The sequence below is a fragment of the Camelina sativa genome, unplaced genomic scaffold, assembly GCF_000633955.1.
Source record: "Camelina sativa cultivar DH55 unplaced genomic scaffold, Cs unpScaffold17754, whole genome shotgun sequence".
NCBI lineage: Eukaryota > Viridiplantae > Streptophyta > Magnoliopsida > Brassicales > Brassicaceae > Camelina > Camelina sativa.
Genome location: NW_010938767.1, coordinates 1 through 298, shown reverse-complemented (window position 1 = coordinate 298; position 298 = coordinate 1). Strand labels below are relative to the sequence as shown.

At 37.6% G+C, this 298-nt stretch overlaps 1 long non-coding RNA gene across 1 annotated transcript; it reads left to right on the top strand.

Moving 5' to 3' along the window:
- On the top strand, nt 1-298 carry LOC104775528. Its single transcript, XR_765974.1, has 3 exons — nt 1-34; nt 113-164; nt 249-298. It is a non-coding gene; the product is annotated as an uncharacterized LOC104775528 (long non-coding RNA).

Sequence of the window (298 nt, the reverse complement as noted above, 5' to 3'; positions counted from 1 at the left end):
AGCAACTTGGTTATATCACTGCACTTGCTCAGAGGTACACTGAAATTGTCCTTGTGTTTCCTAATATAATCCCCTGAATTCTGTTTAATCGCGTTTTTTTTTTATTACTTAGGAACGATTCTGGCATTTACGGTGTACAGTTCATTATCCAGTCCTCAGTTAAGGTACCAAAACATTCAGCCATCTCTGTCATATTTCTAATTAAGGCTCATATCCTTAAATTGCTAGAGGGTATAAATCTTCAATAGGGCCCTGGACATATTGATTCGAGGGTGGAGTCATTACTGAAGAACTTTGA